Source organism: Lycium barbarum, chromosome 10 (assembly GCF_019175385.1).
Source record: "Lycium barbarum isolate Lr01 chromosome 10, ASM1917538v2, whole genome shotgun sequence".
Classification (NCBI taxonomy): domain Eukaryota; kingdom Viridiplantae; phylum Streptophyta; class Magnoliopsida; order Solanales; family Solanaceae; genus Lycium; species Lycium barbarum.
The window spans coordinates 83,669,622-83,692,450 of record NC_083346.1 but is presented as its reverse complement, the minus strand read 5'-3'; positions in this window follow the sequence as shown (position 1 = coordinate 83,692,450).

The following is a 22,829-nucleotide window of genomic DNA, read 5'->3' as shown; positions in this document are numbered from 1 at the left end:
TTCAGGGTCGGTAGCCGGGTCTTCAGCATCTGTACGCCCTATGGGGCCAGGTTCACATGCGCCCGTCGGCCATGGTAGAGGTAGAGGGAGAGCTCCCAGTTCCAGTGGTCCTCAGCACCGTGTTTATGCTTTGGCTGGACGCCAAGACCTTAAGTCTTCCCCTGACGTGGTTACAGGTATAATATCTGTATTCTCTCATGATGTATATGCTTTGATTGATCCGGGCTCCAACTTGTCATATGTTACTCCGTATGTTGCGGGTCGATTTAGAGTCGAACCGGAGTTGATTAAACCTTTTGAGGTGTCTACACCCGTGGGTGAATCGGTAATAGCTAGCTGAGTATATATAAATTGTGTAATTATGATTTGTGATCGTCGTACCATGATTGATTTGCATGAGCTAGAAATGGTGGATTTTGATGTTGTCATGGGCATGGATTGATTGGCTTCTTGATATGGCAATGTTGATTGTAGAATGAAAATTATTCGTTTCCAATTTCCGGGAGAACCAGTTTTAGAATGGAAGGGGAACACGGCGTCACCAAAAGGTAGGTTTATTTTCTATCTAAAGGCAAGGAAAATGATCACGAAAGGTTGCATCTATCATCTAGTTCGGGTTCGAGATGTAGAAGCTGAATCGCCGACTCTTCAGTCAGTTCCCATAGTAAATGAATTTCCGGATGTGTTCTCGGAAGAGCTTCCAGGCCTTTCTCCCGAGCGAGAGATTGATTTTGCTATTGATGTGTTGCTAGGAACTAAGCCTATATCTATTCCTCCCTATAGAATGGCTCCCGCAGAATTGAAAGAGTTGAAGGAGCAATTGAAAGACTTGCTTGAAAAATGCTTTATTAGGCCTAGTTCATCCCCGTGGGGAGCACCCGTATTGTTCGTTCGAAAGAAAGATGGCTCCTTGAGAATGTGCATTGATTATCGGCAATTGAACAAGGTGACGATTAAGAATAAATATCCTCTTCCGAGGATTGATGATTTATTTGATCAATTACAAGGTGCCAAATGGTTTTCAAAGATAGATTTGAGGTCCGGGTATCACCAAGTGAGAGTTAGGGAGAAAGATATCCCTAAGACAGCCTTCAAAACAAGATATGGTCATTTTGAGTTCCGGGTAATGTAGTTTGGGCTAACTAATGCACCGACAGTATTTATGGATCTGATGAATAATTTTTTCAGGCCTTTCCTGGATTTATTTGTGATCGTATTTATTGACGATATCTTGGTGTATTCTAGATCCGAGGCAGAACTTGCGGATCATTTGCGTATTGTCCTCGGAGTTCTTCGAACTCGAGAATTATTTGCCAAATTTTCTATGTGTGAGTTTTAGTTGAACTCAGTGACCGTTCTAGGGCATATCATTTCAGTCGATGGTGTTCGGGTAGATACCAGAAGATTAAGGCCGTGAAGACTTGGCCAAGGCCTACAACTCTTATGGAGGTTCGTAGTTTTCTGCTTAGCAGGTTATTACAGGGGGTTCGTAGAAGGCTTTTCCTCTATTTCTGCACCACTCACGAAGTTAACCCAGAAATCAGCCAAATTTCAATGGACAGATGCTTGTGAGCGTGATTTCCAAGAGCTAAAGGATAGATTAACTTTTTCCCCAGTCCTGACACTTCTAGAAGGATCGGAAGGTTATGTTGTGTACTGTGACGCTTCAAGTGTTGGGCTAGGCTGTGTGTTGATGCAACATGGTAAGGTGATTGCGTATGCTTCAAGACAGTTACTGAAACATAAGAAGAATTATCCAACCCATGATCTTGAATTGGCTACAATATTTCACGCATTAAAGATGTGGAGACATTATTTGTATGGTGTCCATGTGGATATTTATACAGATCATAAGAGCCTTCAGTATATCTTCAAGCAGAAAGAATTGAATTTGTGACAGCGGCGGTGGTTGGAATTATTGAAAGACTATGATGTTGACATCCTGTATCATCTCGGGAAAGCAAATGTTGTGGCTGATGCTCTTAGCCGTAGATCCATGGGAAGTTTATGCGATGTGCAGCCAGAGAAGAGGGAAATGGCCCATGAGCTCCAGCAGTTAGCTAGCCAAGGAGTTCGAGTGGTGGACTCAGGTAGCCGGGGAGCTACTATTCAGAATTCAGCAGTCTCGTCGCTAGTAGCAGAAGTGAAAGAGCGACAATACGAAGATTCCATGCTAATGCAGTACAGAGATACACTCCCCCAGAAAGAGGAGTCATCATTTGACATTTCAGGAGACGGAGTTCTCCGCTGTCGAGGCAGGTTATGTGTTCCCGATGTGGCAGAGTTACGCCACCAAATAATGAGGGAAGCCCATTGTTCCCGCTACTCTATCCACCTCGGAGCGATGAAGATGTATCATGACCTTAAGTCTATATATTGGTGGAATGGAATGAAGAAAGATATAGCGGAATTCGTAGCTCAATGTCCTAATTGCCAGCAAGTGAAAATCGAGCACCAAAAGCCGGGTGGATTGTTGCAAGCTATAGAAATCCCAACTTGGAAATGGGAAGTGATTAACATGGACTTCATTTCAGGCTTACCCCGTTCTCGACGTAAGTATGATTCCATATGGGTGATTGTGGATCGACTCACAAAGTCAGCTCATTTCTTACCGGTCAGAACGATGTATGTGGCAGAAGATTATGCAAAGCTTTATCTTAAAGAGATAGTAAGACTCCATGGTGTCCCAGTATCTATTATCTCGGACAGAGGAAATCAGTTCATGGCTAATTTTTGAAAGTCTTTCCAAGAGGGGTTGGGAACCCAAGTGCACCTCAGCACGGTATTTCACCCGCAGACTGATGGACAAGCCGAGCGTACCATTCAGACTCTTGAAGATATGTTGCGGGCATGTATGATAGATTTTGGAGGAAATTGGGATGACCATTTGCCACTCATTGAATTTGCTTACAATAACAGTTATCATTCTAGCATTCAAATGGCACCGTATAAAACTTTATATGGGCGAAAGTGTAGATCCCCAATTGGGTGGTTTGAAACAGGAGAGGCTAGATTGATAGGGCCAGACTTGGTCCAGCAAGCCATAGGGAAAGTCAAGCTCATACAAGATCAGTTATTAGCCGCCCAAAGTCATCAAAAGTCCTATGCGGATAATCGCCGAAGAGACTTAGAGTTCCAAGTGAAAGATTGGGTATTCTTGAAAGTGTTACCGATGAAAGGTGTAATGAGATTTGGCAGAAGGGGAAGCTTAGTTCCCGGTACATTGGACCTTATGAGATTGTGCGCAAGGTGGGCAAAGTGGCCTATGAATTAGATCTACCTCCGGATTGGAGTCAGTCCATCCAGTTTTCCATGTCTCGATGCTTCGGAAATGTGTAGGAGATCCTACTAAGATTGTGCCAATAAATGATGTACAAGTGACGGAAAAGTTGACTTATGAAGAAGTGCCCATTGCCATACTAGATAGGCAAGTACGGAGGCTTAGAAACAAAGAAGTGGCTTCAGTTAAGGTTTTATGGAGAAGCAGTAAACGAGAAGAAATGACATGGGAAGCGGAAGAAAGTATGCGATCCAGATACCCTCATTTATTTCGGCCCTTGGGAGAGATTCAAGATGAAACATCAGCGGTATGAGGTATGTATGATTTCCTTTTTCCTGCTTTTGGTCGTGTGTGGCCATAGATATGTTGATATTGTGACGTAGCCCTGTGAGGCGATGATAATTTGGGTTGTTGTGACAGGATGGTAGTGTCATATAATAGGGGAGACTCTGGCGAAATTTTTATAGAATCCCCGAAGACTTTAAACATTCGAGGACGAATGTTCTTAAGGGGGGGAGAATGTTACACCTCGGAAAAATCCTTCATTGTTGTCCAAGTGAATGGACTCGTGAGGAGTACGAGTATCCGATGTTTTCATGAGTAAGAGATAACATTTGATGACCCTAAGTAAGATTCCGAAGGCAATTGCAATAAGAGATAGGTTATTCTCATAATGAATAATTATAGGTTTTGGAAATGTGAAAAGTTGCAGGTTTGCATTCTGGCCAGTTGGTCATAAAGTGAAATACGGACCGTAAAGTGGTATACGGCCCGTAAACTGCCAGGGAGACAGGCTTGATGTATATGACGTGAATATGAATATGATACGACCATGTATATGAATGTGAATAAGGGCATGTATACGAATACGAGCACAAATATGGTACGGGTACTATTATGGAATACGGATAATGATGTATGTACACAAATACGTATTAGCAATGGAAAGTTCCTATGAAAGACAAGTAAGTGCATATGACGATGTTATTGCCATCTCCCATTTTATGCTATTTCTTGTGTTGCTACTTATGCTTCTATATTGATATTGATCATGCTTTACATACTCAGTACATTTTTCGTACTGACGTCCCTTTTGTTTGTGGATGCTGCGTCATGCCCGCAGGTGCACGGGGAGACAGGCTTGATCCATAGCTGCTTCCTCAGAGATTACATAGTAGAGCTCCATTTCATTCGGAGCCACAACTTTTGGGTACTTATTCTTTTGTGTACATAATTATGGGCATAGCGGGGTCCTGTCCCGCTCATGTGATATGTTATACTCTTCTTAGTGACTTGTAGTCACGTGGATATGGTTAGATATGTCTGGCCAAGTATGTATGAAACACCGAACCTTCATGGTCGGGTATGCTATTTATATCAGTATATATGTGTATATGCTATGCAAATGACATCATTAAGAGTACGACTATATTATGTATATGAGATGTAAATGATTATGAGGGTAATTAAGTACGGATATGGATGTATGTATGCGGATACGCAATAGGAACGGAATGTCTCTATGGAAAGTAAGTAAGTGCCATGATGATGATATTATTGTCTCCTCTCCTATGCTACTTCACATGTTGTTCATTATGCTTCTATATCAATGTTGATCATGCTTTACATACTCAGTACATTCTTCGTACTAACGTCCTTTTTTGTGTGGACGCTGCGTCATGCCCGCAGGTGCACAGGGAGACAGGCTTGATCCATAGCTGCTTCCTCAGAGATTACATAGCAGAGCTCCATTTCATTCGGAGCCATAGCTTTTGGGTACTTATTCTTTTGTGTACATAATTATGGGCATAACGGGGTCCTGTCCCCGCTCATGTGATATGTTATACTCTTCTTAGAGGCTCGTAGTCACGTGGATATGGTTAGATATGTCTGGCCTTGTCGGCCTATATTTTGTATATCATTTTGATAGCCTTGATGGCTCATGTACGTTGATGTGGCCTTGATGCCAATCATTATATAAAGGCATTGTTGTCCAATGGGACTTGTATGATGAACGAATAGATTCATATGTTTAATTGTATGGCTCACCTAGATGTAAGCATAAGTGTAAGTTAAGGGGCGCCCGGGTGGGCTAGCACCGGGTGCTCGTCGCGGCCCTCTATACTGGTCGTGACAGCAGCCCGCATTAGCGGTGACATGCCCGGCCATATAGGCGTGGTGGAATCATATCATCATAAAATCAATCATAGCACATCACTATTACACCGGTCATAGGCACCTCCAGGACAATGGGGTGCTTTCAGTTAGCTAACAGCCTTTAAGAATCTGGAGCAACATCTCCTTCCTGTCTACCTGTGGGTATGAACACAACGTTCAAAGAAAACGGACGTCAGTACGAATATTGTACTGAGTATGTAAGGCAGGAATGAAATAAACAAATATAATAGAGGGATCAGGAATCATGAGAGAAGCATATAACCTGAATGTATATCATGGACAACATACTCTCCACATATATCGCATTTTACATAATCATAGTATACATGCTATCACATCCCATACATCATCACATACATCATCATATACGTCATCGCATATATCCTCACATCGTAATCCGCGTTGTTACCCGTGTCCGGGTAACCCTCATATGCCGCCCACTAGTGGTGATCATGCCCGGCCCTCTAGGCTCGGCGTAAACATAGCAGCCCGCATTAGCGGTGACATGCCCGGCCATATAGGCGCGGTGGAATCATACGCAGCCCGTATTAGCGGTGACATGCCCGGCCATATAGGCGCGGTGGAATCATATCATCACAAAATCAATCATAACACATCACTATTACACATCTCATGCCATAGCATCATGTTATCATTTCTTGGTATTCCATGCATCCCATAGTCGTATTACAAGTTAGCATTATTCATCATCTTATTGTCATAGCATACATTAGCATTAAGAGCATACATTAGGCTTTAAGGAAACCACAATATGTCGGGGTGACGTAAGGTCGTGAACCCCCGATTGTATTATGGACATTTTATGAGTATCATGCCTCGCCTTGAAGGAAATAAAGCATAAGGCGAGTGTTAACAATAATAACATCATTAGCATTGTAGGAACATCGTGCCACAATTTCCTGAATCTCTATACTCTAGCTCATTGTCATTATTATCATGCTTATAGGTGATTTGATATATAGAAGGACTCATAAGCTTCATCTTATAGAAGGATTATGGAAAACTCGAAGGATTCATGCCTTTTGAAAGAAGAGTTAAGCCTCACATACCTTTCTCGTTTAAGTAATCTAGCGTTCGCTTATTCTCCTTCAATGTCACGTCTCTACCTTCGAAAGAGGATTCATACTAACGTTAGTTAATAAACTATAAGAACGCACTACTATTTCTAGAGACAATTGGGCAGCACTTCCTTTGTTTATACTACTTGTCACGACCCGACTAGGGCCGCGACGAGCACCCGGCGCTACCCCACCTGGGCACCCCTTTAACATACTTTCACATAACGTCTAGGTGAGCCATAAATCAAATCATGCATCCTAGTCATCAATCATACTAGACCCATTTGGGCGATAACATTTCCTATATAACATCATAGGAATCTATGCCACATCAAATGTACGTGGGCCGACGTGGCCAACAAAATAATATACAAAACACGAGCCAATAAGGCCAGACATATCTAACCATATACATGTGACTACGAGCCTCTAAGAAGAGTATAGCATATCACATGAGCGGGACAGGACCCCGCTATGCCCATAATTATATACACAAAAGAATAAGTACCCAAAAGCTCCGGCTCCGAATGAATTGGAGCTTTGCTATGAAATCTCTGAGAAAGAAGCTATGGATCAAGTCTGTGTCCCTGTGCACCTGCGGGCATGACGCAGCGTCCACAAAAAAAAGGACGTTAGTACGAAGAATGTACTGAGTATGTAAAGCATGATCAACATTGATATAGAAGCATAATGAACAACATGTGAAGTAACATAGGAGGGGAGACAATAATATCATCATCATGGCACTTACTTACTTTCCATAGAGACATTCCGTTCCTATTGCGTATCCGTATACATATATCCATATCCGTACTTAATTACCCTCATAATCATTTACATCTCATATACATAATATAGTCGTACTCTTAATGATGTCATTTGCATAGCATATACACATATATACTGATATAAATAGCATACCCGACCATGAAGGTTCGGTGTTTCATACATACTTGGCCAACCAAGGCTCAAGGTTATATCTACCTGGCCCTACCAAGGCATCAGGGTTATCCGTACCATCTGCAGATGTGCGCGCGCGTTACATAATCATATACATACATATACATATATTCTACCCGGCGTTATAAGCTCGGGGTTTCATTATAGGCCTTCATAGGCACACATAAGTATAATAGCCCATAGGCACCTTTAGCATCATTATTATTATCATTATTATCGTTACGTCTGCATTATAGGCTTACTCGTCGTGTGAGGAACGTAGTACGCATCAAGGATCGCAGGCTCAGTAGCTTTTGAGAATAGAATCATATGGAGCACTTCATGAGCTCATAGAAGGGTAAATGATTGGCCAAAGAACCATGCCTTATGAAAGAAGGGTTAGCCTTACATACCTTTTCGTTGAAGTATTATACACTTGCACGTACTCCTCTGATGCTCACGTTTCTACCTTCATTAAGGTCATGCTATCATTAGAATCGATAACTAGCACACATGACTAAAGCTAGAGAAAATCGGACAACATCTCCTTTATTCATACAACGTTTGTCCATATCGTGATTCAACTCCCAAATGTCTACAATACATTCACAATATCATAATAATGGCCATTAGTCATTCACATTAGCCACATTTCTCAATTTACTTTCATTTGCCCATATCTATGGCTATAACACATGATTTCGTCCATTCACATACAATATCTATTTCATGGTCTTTCAACGTCATTTATAACCCATTCATGTCACAATATAACAACAATCATGATTTGATTCCGACTAATTCTCTAAATGGTACTATTCAACATTCATGACCCATTTTACCATATTTTACGGTCCGTATTTCACTTTACGACCAACTGGCCAGTTTGCAAACCTGCAATTTTTCACATCTCTCGACTCTTCGTTCTAATCATCCTCATCCATTCACATCCATTGCTCACATCATACATCGCCTTATCTTAGTCAACTTTCTCGCCTTACATCGGATGCCTTCGAACTCTCGCTTATGGTCACCAAACGTCATCCCTTACTCATGGAACATCGTACCCTCGCACTCATCACTAGTTCCTTTGCTTGCGTACCAACGGAAGATTTTCCAAGGTGTAACATTCTTCCCCCCTTAAGAACATTCGTCCTCGAATGTTTTAGTCTTCGGGGATTCTATAAAAATTTTGCCAGAGTTTTCCCTATAATATGGCACTACCATCCTGCTACAACAACTCATAATATCGATGCCTCACAGGGCCACAACACAATGGCATAAAAAATTTGGCCACACACGACCCCAAAACACAAAAGGAAAAACATACATACCTTATGATCTTGACATCTCGTCTTAGAATTCTTCCAATGGCTGAAATAAATGTGGGTATCTGGATCGCATACTTTCTTCTGCTTCCCACGTCATCTCTTTGTTTCTAAGCCTCCGTACTTGCCTATCTAATATGGCAATGGGTACCTCTTCGTAAGATAGCTTTTCTGTCACTTGAACATCATTTACCGGGACGATCCTAGTGGGATCTCCAATACATTTCCGGAGCATCGAGACATGAAAAACTGGATGGACTGACTCCAATTCGGGAGGTAGATCTAACTCATAGGCCACCTTGCCTATCTTGCGCACAATCTCATAAGGCCCAATATACCGGACTAAGCTTCCCCTTTTTGCCAAATCTCATGACACCCTTAATCGGTGACACTCTAAAAAATACCCAATCTTTCACTTCAAACTCCAAGTCTCTTCGACGATTATCCGCATAGGACTTCTGACGACTTTGAGCCGCTAACAGTCGCTCTTGTATGAGCTTGAATTTCTCTATAGCTTGTTGAACCAAGTCTGGCCCTATCAACTGAGCCTCTCCTGCTTCAAACCACCTAATTGGGGATCTACATTTTCGCCCATATAAAGCCTCATACGGTGCCATCTGGATGCTAGAATGATAACTGTTATTGTAAGCAAATTCAATGAGTGGCAAATGATCATCCCAACTACCTCTAAAATCTATCATACATGCCCGTAACATATCTTCGAGAGTCTGAATAATACATTCAGCTTGCCCATCGGTCTGCGGATGAAAGGCCGTGCTAAGACGCACCTGGGTCCCTAGACCTTCTTGGAAGGACTTCCAAAAGTTAGTCGTAAACTGAGGCCCTCTATCGGAGATAATAGATACCGGAACGCCATGGAGTCTCACTATCTCTTTAAGGTAAAGCCTTGCATAATCTTCTGCCACATAGGTCGTTCTGACCGGTAAGAAATGAGCTGACTTTGTGAGTCTATCCACAATCACTCATATGGAATCATACTTACGTCGAGAATGGGGTAAGCCTTAAATGAAGTCCACGTTAATCACATCCCACTTCCAAGTCGGGATTTCTATAGCTAGCAACAATCCACCCGACTTTTGGTGCTCGATTTTCACTTGTTGACAATTTGGACATTGAGCTACGAATTCCGCTATATCCTTCTTCATTCCATTCCACCAGTATATGGACTTAAGATCATGATACTTTTTCGTCGCTCCGGGGTGAACAAAATAACGAGAGCAATGAGCTTGTCTCAAAATCTGGTGGCGTAAACTTGCCACATCAGGGATACATAATCTGCCTCGGCATCGGAGAACCCCGTCTCCTCAAAAATCAAATGATGACTCCTCTTTCTGAGGGAGCGTATCTCTGTAATGCATTAGCATAGGATCCTCATATTGTCGCTCCTTCACCTCTGCTACTAGCGACGAGACTGCAGAATTCTGAATAGTAGCTTCGCTGCGACCTGAATCCACTACTCGGACTCCTAGGTTAGCTAACTGCTGGAGCTCACGGGCTATTTCCCTCTTCTCTAGTCGTACGTCACTTAGACTTCCCATCGACCTACGGCTAAGAGCATCAGCCACAACATTTGCCCTTCCGGGGTGGTGCAAAATATCCACATCATAGTCTTTTAGCAACTCTAGCCATCGGCGTTGCCGCAAATTCAACTCGCTCTGCTTGAAGATGTATTGAAGACTCTTATGATCTGTGTAAATATCCACGTGGACACCATATAAATAATGTCTCCATATCTTTAATGGATGAACCACCGCGGCCAATTCTAGATCATGGGTAGGATACTTCTGTTCATGTTTCAGCAATTGCCTTGAAGCATACGCAATCACTTTACCATGCTGCATCAATACACAGCCTAGCCCAACACCTGAAGCATCACAATAAACAACGTATCCTTCCAATCCCTCTGGAAGTGTCAAGACTGGGGCAGAAGTCAATCTACCCTTTAACTCTTGGAAACTACGTTCGCAAGCATCTGTCCATTTAAACCTTGCCGATTTCTGGTTCAACTTTTTGAGTGGTGCAGAAATAGAAGAAAAACCTTCAACGAACCTCCTGTAATAACCTGCTAAGCCCAGAAAGCTACGAACCTCCGTTGGAGTTATGGGCCTTGGCCAAGTCTTCACGGCCTCAATCTTTTGACTATCCACTCGAATACCATCGGCTGCAACAATATGCCCCACAAAAGCAACTGAGTTCAACCAAAACTCGCATTTGGAAAACTTTGCAAATAACTCTCGAGTTCAAAGAATTCCGAGGACAGTACGCAAATGATCCGCGTGTTCTGCCTCAGATCTAGAATACACCAAGATATCGTCAATGAATACAATCAGAAATAAATCCAGGAAGGGTCTGAACACATTATTCATCAAATCCATAAATACCGCTGGCGCATTAGTTAGCCTAAATGACATTACCCGGAATTCAAAATGACCATATCTTGTTCTAAAAGCTGTCTTAGGGATATCTTTTTCCCTAACTCTCACTTGATGATACCCGGACCTCAAATCAATCTTTGAAAACCATTTGGCACCTTGCAATTGATCAAATAAGTCATCAATCCTCGGGAGAGGATATTTATTCTTAATCGTCACCTTATTCAATTTCCGATAGTCAATGCACATTCTCAAGGAACCATCTTTCTTCCGGACGAATAACACGGGTGCTCCCCACAGGGATGAACTAGGCCTTCTGAAGCCCTTATCAAGCAAGTCTTTCAATTGCTCCTTCAACTCTTTCAATTCTGCGGGGGGCATTCTATAAGGAGGAATAGATATAGGCTTCGTGCTCGGCAACACATCAATAGAAAAATCAATCTCCCGCTCGGGAGGATGGCCTGGGAGCTATTCCGGGAATACATCTGGGAATTCATTCACTACCGGAACTGACTGAAGAGCTGGCGATTCAACTTCTACATCTTGAACCCGAACTAGATGATAAATACAACCTTTTGTGATCATTTTCCTTGCCTTTAGGTAGGAAATAAACCTACCTTTTGGTGATGCCGTATTCTCTTTCCATTCTAGAACTGGTTCTCCCGGAAATTGGAAACGAACCATTTTCATTCGGCAATCAACATTGGCATAACAAGAAGTCAACCAATCCATGCCCATAATAACATCAAAATCTACCATTTTTAACTCATGCAAGTCAATCATTGTGCGACGATCACAAATCACAATTATACAATCTCTATACACTCGACTAACTATCACCGATTCACCCACGGGTGTAGACACCTCAAAAGGTTTGATCGACTTCGGCTCGACTTTACATCGACCCGCGATATATGGAGTAACATAAGACAATGTGGAGCCCGGATCAATCAAAGCATATACATCATGAGAGAATACTGATAATATACCTGTGACCACGTCAGGAGAAGACTCGAGATCTTGGCGTCCAGACAAAGCATGAATACGGTGCTGAGGACCGCTAGAACTGGGAGCTCTCCCTCTGCCTCTACCATGGCCAACTGGCGCATGTGAACCTGGCCCCGTAGGGCGTACAGATGCTGAAGATCCGGCTACCGACCCTGATGGCTGGGTCCCACCTCTACCATGAACTGAGGGGCAATCACACATAATATGGCCTGGCCGACCACATGAATAGCAAACGTCTGAACCTGATCGGCATTGACCCCAATGCAACTTCTCACACTGGGAACATCGTGGTACGGGTGGCCTTGCCTGACCCGAATCACCCCTAAACTAAGACCCTGAAAAACTCTGACTCGGCTCCGAACGAGTAGATTTATCAAATCTCTGGCCTGAAAATCGTGGAGGTGCACTGGTCATAGAATAGCCTGAATGTCTAGGGAAATTCTGCCTGTGCCCACCTCTAAACTCGCTCGTCGAACCCGACGATCTGGTCCTCTTCCTATGGCCCCTATCCTGCTCACGTTCACTTCTCTACTGCTGCAGGCTTTCTTCTAAGTTCTGAGCATGGGCCTGAATGCGTGCAATATCCATATCGTCCTGAAGGGACGCAGTCAAGCATCTATCCATCAAGTGTGACCCTAGGCCTTTCACAAATCGGTGTACCCGGTCACCCATATCCGCTACCATGGCTGAAGCATACCTGGCTAAGGAATTGAAGCGGAGGCTATACTCTAAGGCACTCATACTACCTTGCCTCAAGTTCAAGAATTTATCGGCCCTAGCTCGCCGAACTTTAGGAGGCATATAATGACGGAGAAAAGCATCAATAAACTCTTGCCATACCGGGAGAGGTGCATTGGCCCCCCGTGAAGCCATCCATACCGTATACCACTGGATCGAGACATCTCTCAATCTATATGACGCTAACTCCACCGACTTGGTGTCCGAAGCATGTATCAACCGAAGAGTCCTTAGCATACCATCCATGAAATCCTGGGGATCCTCCTCCGGCTTTGACCCGAAAAATTCCGGAGGGTTTAAAGTAATGAAATCACGGGCCGTTGCACTAACAGCCCTATCACCATGCCCTGAACTTTGCCTCTGAGTCTGGGCCGCAACCAATTGAGTCAACAAATTAATGGCCTCTTTTACATCTTGGCCAGAAGCATCCGGTGGAGGAGTTGGAGGTGCTGGAGCTAGGGCTGAGGCTCCCTCACGCTCGTCAGAAATAGGTACTGTTTGGGAGGACTGAGATTGAGCCGCACTCTGAGACTCACTTGCCTCTACTACCGGTGGCGGTGCTCTTTCAGCCCGCTTTTCTGCCACCGTCTTGCCCTTTTGTGATGCTGTGGCCTTTCTCTTTTTAGGCATCTCTGAAATACACAACACACGATTAATGAACAAGAATTTCTTATATCATAGCTCTATCGCACGATTCTTATGAAGAAAGAAGGTCAATCATTCCTAAAATGTCCGCAGCTTCTTGTTTATAAGTGTGGCGCGCAACACACCTATAAGCAAGACTCTACTAGGCACGGCTCGTAGACACACCCTAGGACTGAACTGCTCTGATACCACTTTTGTCACGACCCGACTAGGGCCGCGACGAGCACCCGGGGCTACCCCACCTGGGCACCCCTTTAACATACTTTCACATAACGTCTAGGTGAGCCATAAATCAAATCATGCATTCTAGTCATCAATCATACTAGTCCCATTTGGGCGACAACATTTCCTATATAACATCATAGGCATTTATGCCACATCAAATGTACGTGGGCCGACGTGGCCGACAAAATAATATACAAAACACGGGCCAACAAGGCCAGACATATCTAACCATATACACGTGACTACGAGCCTCTAAGAAGAGTATAGCATATCACATGAGCGGGACAGGACCCCGCTATGCCCATAATTATATACACAAAAGAATAAGTACTCAAAAACTATGGCTCCGAATGAATTGGAGCTTTGCTATGAAATCTCTAAGAAAGCAGCTATGGATCAAGTCCGTCTCCCTGTGCACCTGCGGGCATGACGCAGCATCCACAAATAAAAGGACGTCAGTACGAAGAATGTACTGAGTATGTAAAGCATGATCAACATTGATATAGAAGCATAATGAACAACATGTGAAGTAGCATAGGAGGGGAGACAATAATATCATCATCATGACACTTACTTACTTTCCATAGAGACATTCCGTTCCTATTGCGTATCCGCATACATACATCCATATCCGTACTTAATTACCCTCATAATCATTTACATCTCATATACATAATATAGTCGTACTCTTAATGATGTCATTTGCATAGCATATACACATATATAATGATATACATAGCATACCCGACCATGAAGGTTCGGTGTTTCATACATACTTGGCCAACCAAGGCTCAAGGTTATATCTACCTGGCCCTACCAAGGCATCAGGGTTATCCGTACCATCTGCAGATGTGCGCGCGCGTTACGTAATCATATACATACATATACATATATTCTACCCGGCGTTATAAGCTCGGGGCTTCGTTATAGGCCTTCATAGGCACACATAAGTATAATAGCCCATAGGCACCTTTAGCATCATTATTATTATCATTATTATCGTTACGTCTGCATTATAGGCTTACTCGTCGTGTGAGGAACGTAGTACGCATCAAGGATCGCAGGCTCAGTATCTTTTGAGAATAGAATCATATGGAGCACATCATGAGCTCATAGAAGGGTAAATGATTGGCCAAAGAACCATGCCTTATGAAAGAAGGGTTAGCCTTACATACTTTTTCGTTGAAGTATTATACACTTGCACGTACTCCTCTGATGCTCACGTTTCTACCTTCATTAAGGTCATGCTATCATTAGAATCGATAACTAGCACACATGGCTAAAGCTAGAGAAAATCGGACAATATCTCCTTTATTCATACAACGTTTGTCCATATCGTGATTCAACTCTCAAATGTCAACAATACATTCACAATATCATAACAATGACCATTAGTCATTCACATTAGCCACATTTCTCAATTTACTTTCATTTGCCCATATCTATGGCTATAACACATGATTTCGTCCATTCACATACAATATCTATTTCATGGTCTTTCAACGTCATTTATAACCCATTCATGTCACAATATAACAACAATCATGATTTGATTCTGACTAATTCTCTAAATGGTACTATTCAACATTCATGACCCATTTTACCATATTTTTCTACAATCCATGTATTTCAACTCTCCAATATCTTAAACAACGTACAAATATCATGAATCTTACCTTAGATGTTGTAGGAACGAGCCTTAGTTGATAATACTCCACTTTGAGCAAAACCCTAGTTTATCTCCATTTGGATTTCTTGACCTTGGATGATCTTTGATGATTTCCTTACTCTTGATTTACTTGTTTTATGTTGTTGATGACTAATAATCCTTGGAAACTTGTATAATAAATGTAGAGAGATGTTTTAGAGAGAAGGGGTGTGATGCATAAGTGAAATAAAATAAGCCTTGGTCCCCTTATTTAATGACTTGAAAATCTGATTTTGAAGTGCACAGTGGTCGTAAATATGGTTTACGGTCCGTATTCCAGTTTACGGACCGTCCTTCGTGGTCGTATTTAACCATAATAGAACCAGAAACTCAGGCTGCAACATGGTCATTTACGACCATGGTTTACGGGCCGTAAATCACTTTACGATCCGTATTCCAGGTCGTATTTTACCATTTGATCAATTGGCAGAAAGTTGAAGTTTTGAATGCCAAAATACGACTGGCCAGTTTACGGACCGTATACCATTTTACGGTCCGTATTTCACTTTACGACCAACTGGCCAGTTTGCAAACTTGCAATTTTTCACATCTCTCGACTCTTCGTTCTAATCATGCTCATCCATTCACATGCATTGCTCACATCATACATCGCCTTATCTTAGCCAACTTTCTCGCCTTGCATCAGATGCCTTCGAACTCTCGCTTAGGGTCACCAAACGTTATCCCTTACTCATGGAACATCGTACCCTCGCACTAATCACTAGTTCCTTCGCTTGCGTACCAACGGAAGATTTTCCGAGGTGTAACACTACTTTTCCCATATTCCATATCAACTCCCAACACTCACAACAACAATTACAATATAGCAATCAACAATCATCATTCATATACAATAACCATGATCCACCATTTCTCTTCATTTTTCCCACATTTATGGTTTTGGGTTCGCTATCGTATTTTCTCATGTATCACACTTATCTCATGGTTTACATGTCATTTATAACGTATTCATACTCACAACACACTAACATTCATGATTCAATTCAACTACCATTCGCTCATGGCACTATTCACTCATTTATGACCTATTTGCTATGCTTCTCTACAATTCGGGTATCTTAACCTTCCAATACCTTAAACAACATGAAATCATCATAAAACCTACCTTTGATGATGGTTGAACAAGTCTTGAGTGGAGTTTCTCCTCTAGCACTAAAACCCTATCTCCTCTCTTTTGGTTTTCTTTAAGGAAGATGAACTTTACTTGGGTTTCATACACTTTGATTCATGGATTATGTGTTGTTGATCTTAGTTCCCCTTTGATTTCTCTTGTAGTTGAAGAGTAGGGAGGGTTCTAGATGTTTCTTGAAGTGTAGAGTGAGAGTGGAATGAAAAATGAAATGAAAAAGGGGTCCTTATACTTAAACTTAAATCTACCCGACCATTTATACGGACCAAACATACGGTCCGTACTATTTATACGAACCGTATGTGTGGCCGTATGTTTGGTCCAGTAGCTGGTGGCCTTCTTGGCCAATTATACGGTCCAACATACGGCTGGTATAATTTATACAGTCCGTAGGTTGGGCCGTATAATGCCCAGTGATTTCGTTTTCATTCTCGTTGTCTCGTTTGATCTCTGATCCTTATGGTACCTTCTTGGCACTTGTTTAACACTTCAATACCAATCTAAAGGACGTTATTGCTTATCCCTAAGATCTCATTATGCTGTCACCAACTCGTTGCACGTCATTCTTATTCGATACACAACATATGGTTTGCTTTTCTTAGCAACTTTCTTTCCTTGGCTCATATGCTTTCGAATTCCCGTTTAGGGTCATCACATACCATTTCTTTCTCGTCAAAGTTTCGTATTCGTCATACCCTTCTTTGGCCTAATCGATATACGCTAACGGGGAAATTTCCAAGGTGTAACATTCTTCCCCCCTTTTGGAACATTCGTCCTCGAATGTTAAACTCTCGAGATTCTACAAAAATTGCGCCAGCGTTTCCCCTGTAACTTTGCACTACCAACCTGTCACAACAACCCATAATATCATCGCCTCACAGGGCTACATCACAATATCAACATATCCGTGGCCCCACACGACCAAAAGCATAAAGATAAAGCATACATACCTTATATTGTCGGCGTTTCATCTTGGATCTCTCCTGGGGGTTGGAATAAGTGCGGGTACTTAGATTTCATACTCTCTTCCGCTTCCCAGGTCATTTCTTCCCCATTGTTGTTTCGCCACAATACTTTGACTGACGCTACTTCTTTATTTCGAAGCTTTCGCACTTGCCTATCTAGGATGGCACTAGGCACCTCTTCATGGGTTAGCCTTTCCGTTACTTGCACATCGTTTATCGGGACAATCTTTGTGGGATCTCCAACACACTTGCGGAGCATCGAAACATGAAACACTGGATGGACTGATTTAAGCTCCGAAGGCAAATCCAATTCATAGGCTACCTGACCCACCTTACGGATGATTTTGTAGGGTCCAATGTATCTGGGACTTAGCTTCCCTTTCTTACCAAATCTCATCATCCCTTTCATGGGTGACACTTTCAAAAATACCCAATCATTAATTTGAAACTCCAAGTCTCGTCCGCGGTTGTCTGCATAGGACTTTTGGCGACTTTGGGCTGTCAACAACCGATCTTGGATCACCTTGACTTTTTCTATCGCTTGTTGGATCAATTCAAGGCCTATTAGTTGCGCTTCTCCTATTTCAAACCATCCAATTGGAGACCTACATTTCCTCCCATATAAAGCTTCATATGGAGCCATTTGTATACTAGAATGATAGCTGCTGTTATATGCAAACTCAATTAGTGGCAAATGATCATCCCAACTACCACCGAAATCTAGGACACACGCTCGTAGCATATCTTCCAAGGTCTGAATAGTGCGCTCGGTTTGCCCATCGGTCTGTGGATTAAATGCCGTGCTAAAATTTACTTGCGTGCCTAGAACTTCTTGAAAAGACTTCCAGAACTTAGCTGTAAACTGTGCTCCTCTATCGGGGATAATAGACAATGGAATTCCATGGAGTCGCCCAATTTCTTTGAGAAACAACCTCGCATAGTCTTCTGCTGAGTATATAGTTCTAACTGGAATAAAATGGGCTGCTTTAGCCAAAACTCACACTTTGAAAATTTTACATACAATTCTCGGGCTTGAAGAATACCAAGAACAATTCTCAGATGATCTGTATGTTCCGATTCCGTGCGAGAATACACCAGAATATCATCAATAAATACTATCACAAATACATCCAAGAGATGCCTGAATACGTTGTTCATCAAATTCATAAATACAGCTGGAGCATTAGTCAACCCGAACGACATTACTCGGAATTCATAATGGCCATATCTCGTTCTGAAGGCCGTTTTGGGAATATCCGCTTCTCTGACTCTCACTTGATGATAGCCTGACCTCAAATCTATTTTTGAAAATCACTTGGCACCTTGCAATTGATCAAACAAATCATCAATCCTTGGAAGAGGATATCTGTTCTTTATCGTCACCTTGTTCAATTGCCTGTAGTCGATACACATTCGTAGAGATTCGTCTTTCTTTTTCACAAACAAGACCGGTGCTCCCCACGGTGATGAACTGGGTCTAATGAATCCTTTCTCGAGCAAGTCTTTCAGCTGCGCCTTTAGCTCTTTTAATTCTGCCGGAGCCATTCGATAAGGAGGAATAGAAATAGGCTTGGTGTCCGGCAATACATCAATAGCGAAATCAATTTCCTTTTCTGGTGGAAGACCTGGAAGTTCATCTGGGAATACGTCTGGAAATTCATTCACTACTAGAACTGACTGGAAAGTTAGCGGCTTTGCTTCGGTGTCATGAACCCGAACTAGGTGATAGATATAACCCTTGGCTATCATCTTCCTTGCCTTGAGGTAGGAAATAAACCTACCCTTTGGCGATGCTGCATTACCTTTCCATTCAAGCAAAGGCTTTCCCGGAAATTGAAATCGAACCATTTTCACTCGGCAATCAACATTTGCATAACCCGAAGCCAACCAATCCATACCCATGATTACATCGAAAGCTACCATTTCCAGCTCAATCAAATCAGCCTTGGTCTGTCGATCACATATCACAATGACACAATTTTGTACACTTGTCTTGCTATCACGGGATCACCAACCAGAGTGAGTACCTCAAAGGGTCTAATTGACTCGAGTTTCACCCCAATACAACCAACAACATATGGAGTAATATAAGAGAATGTAGAACCCGGATCTATCAACGCATACACATCACGGGAGAATATAGGCAATATACCTGTAACCACATCCAGAGAGGACTCGAGATCCTACCTTCCGGCTAAAGCATATACACGGGGCTGAGTGGCACCTGAAGTAGATGCTGCCCCTCGGCTTCCCCCTCGGCTTCCTGTCATCTGGGGAGTCTGCCCCGCTGGGCGTGCTGATGAGGAACCCACTGCTGAGCCGGTGGGTTGAACCCCACCTCTGCCATACCGTGAGGGACAATCTCGCATCAAATGCCCGGTCTGCCCACAAACATAACAAGCATCAGTGTCCTGACGACATGGCCCTGAGTGTAATTTGCGGCACCGACTACATCGTGGAACTGGGGGTCTCCCCTGACTATAATCACCCTCAAACTGGGAACCTGAAGCCCTCGAACTCTGACCCTGTCCCGAGCAAATGGAGCGGTCAAATCTTCTATCTGGAAATCTGGGAGGTGCGCTAGTCGCTGACTGGCCTGAATGTCGGGAATAAGTCTGCCTCGATCTTCTTCTATAATCACTGCATGTGCCCATAGATTTAGCCCTTTTGCTTTGTCTTCTATCACTATCGCTATCACCCCTTTGTTGTTGTTGTCGCCCCTCCAAATTCTAAGCATGGGCTTGTATCCGGGAAATTTCCATCCCGTCTTGCAGGGAAGCCGTCAGACAATCTCTAAATAAATATGGCCCCAAACCACTCACAAATCTATGTACCCGATCTCCCATGTCGGCCACCATAGTCGGAGCATATCTAGCCAAAGAATTGAATCGCATGCTATACTCCCGGGCACTCATATTTTCTTGCCTCAAATTTAAGAATCTGTCCTCTCTAGCTCGGCGGACCTCGGGTGGCAAATAGTGACGAATAAAAGCATCTACGAACTCTTACCAAACCGGAGGAGGCGCATTCTCTCCTGTTGATAGTACCCAGTTGTTGTACCATAACACCGCCACATCCCGGAGTCTATAGGATGCTAACTCCACCGATTCAGTTTCGGAGGCATGGACGATCTTCAATGTCCTCAACATTTCATCAATGAAACCTTGTGGGTCTTCCTACGACTTTGACTCGAAGAACTCCGGAGGATTTAGGCTCATAAAATCACGGGCCTTGATACTTGCTGCCCTGTCACCTGAACCCACATTCTGTCGTTGTGCCTGTGCGGCAACCAATTGTGTCAATAATTGGATGGCATCGGTCATTTGTTGACCCCGAGCAACCGACGGAGGAATTGGAGTTGGGGCTCCTCCTTGTTCTCCCACATTGGGCGGGGTAGGGGAAGTATTAGATGGGGCCTCGTTATGCGATTCACCTTCATATATATTCATTGAAGGCTCTCTTTCTACCCGCCTCTTTGCCGTAGTCTTGCCCTTCTGGGCGGCTGTAGCTCTTCCTTTTGGCGGCATTCTGAAATCATAACACACTATTAGGGAGGATAAAATCTTACACATGGATCTATCGCACGATCTCATAGAAGAAGGATGGTCATTTTTCCTAAATGCCCTGTAGCCTCTTGTTTATTGATGTGGCGCGCTACACACCATAAACAAGACTCTACTAGACACGGCTCGTAGATATTTCCTAGGACCGAACTGCTTTGATACCACTTTTGTCACGACCCGGCTAGGGGCCGTGACAAGTACCCGGGGCTAACCGCCGAGCACCACTCGTACTAGTTCTCCTTAGGCTTATTTAACAATCATTTATCAGATTCATGCTCGATTTATAAGAAAACCCGTTTTCCTTTAGAAACATAATGTTTTTATACACATGAGCCCTTAGACTAGCAAAATAATATATATGTATATATTTACATAATGACCACGCCGTGAAACCACATGACCCACATTGAGTATGTACGAGCCTCTATGAGATGACATCTATAATTGTACACAAAAGAATCATCATAGGTACCTCCAGGACAATGGGGTGCTTTCAGTCAGCTAACAACCTCTAAGAATCTGGAGCAAGATCTCCTCCCTGTCTACCTGTGGGCATGAACACAACGTCCAAATAAAACGGACGTCAGTACGAATATTGTACTGAGTATGTAAGGCAGTAACGAAATAAACAAACATAATAGAGGGATCAGGAATCATGAGAGAAGGATATAACCTGAATGTATATCATGGACAACATACTCTTTACATATATCGCATTTTACATAATCATAGTATACATGCTATCACATCCCATACATCATCACATACATCATCATATACGTCAACACATACATCCTCACATCGTAATCCGCATCGTTACCCGCGACCGGGTAACCCTCATATGCCGCCCACTAGTGGTGATCATGCTCGGCCCTCTAGGCTTGGTGTAAACATAGCAGCCCGCGTTAGCGGTGACATGCCCGACCATATAGGCGCGGTGGAATCATACGCAGCCCGCATTAGCGGTGACATGCCCGGCCATATAGGTGCGGTGGAATCATATCATCACAAAATCAATCATAACACATCACTATTACACATCTCATGCCATAGCATCATGTTATCATTTCTTGGTATTCCGTGCATCCCATAGTCGTATTACAAGTTAGCATTATTCATCATCTTATTGTCATAGCATACATTAGCATTAAGAGCATACATTAGGCTTTAAGGCAACCACACTATGTCGGGGTGACGTAAGGTCGTGAACCCCCGATTGTATTATGGACATTTTATGAGTATCATGCCTTTCCTTGAAGGAAATAAAGCATAAGGCGAGTGTTAACAATAATAACATCATTAGCATTGCAGGAACATCGTGCCACAATTTCCTGAATCTCTATACTCTAGCTCATTGTCATTATTATCATGCTTATAGGTGATTCGATATATAGAAGGACTCATAAGCTTCATCTTATAGAAGGATTATGGAAAACTTGAAGGATTCATGCCTTTTGAAAGAAGAGTTAAGCCTCACATACCTTTCTCGTTTAAGCAATCTAGCATTCGCTTATTCTCCTTCAGTGTCACGTCTCTACCTTCAAAAGAGGATTCGTACTAACGTTAGTTAATCAACTATAAGAACGCATTACTATTTCTACAGACAATTGGGCAGCACTTCGTTTGTTTA